Genomic DNA, 524 nt, shown 5'->3' on the forward strand with positions numbered 1-524 from the left:
CGCGGCAATGTCCGGTGAATGGGTGCGCACGTTTCGTCCTTGCCGCAGCGATACAGAAGAAGCCGCACAAAAGGTCGGAGATGCTGATGATAGATCCGTGTGCCGATCCGAGATCAAAGCGGTGCCGGGAGGTGGTGCAGTCTGCGCAGTGTCTGCAGCTAAATCAGTCGAGCTGGAAGACAGGACTTGCTGACCCAGCCCGGGCCACATCTCGTAAGAGCCCAGCTGGAGCGGCGCCGCCGAAGAGGGAGCATCATTCTCGTCTGACAGTGGGGCAAAACGGTTGGAGAGAGAAAGATTTGCCGGCAAAGCTGTGCACGGCTTAGCCGTCCAGGAAACTTTCCCGCGCCGTGTCACCTCCACCCACGATGGCCTCGGTGTGGAGGAGCAAACTGGAGCCCCGCGGCCGGCGGCCACGCCGACGGGTTGGTGAGTTTGCTGAGTCTCTGGGGTTTCCGGGTGATTTAGAGTTTCGGCTCTGTGGCTCCGATCAATCAGGTCCAATCCATCTGTTAGGCCACGTA

The sequence above is a fragment of the Oryzias melastigma genome, linkage group LG7 (genome assembly GCF_002922805.2).
Source record: "Oryzias melastigma strain HK-1 linkage group LG7, ASM292280v2, whole genome shotgun sequence".
Classification (NCBI taxonomy): Eukaryota; Metazoa; Chordata; class Actinopteri; order Beloniformes; family Adrianichthyidae; genus Oryzias; species Oryzias melastigma.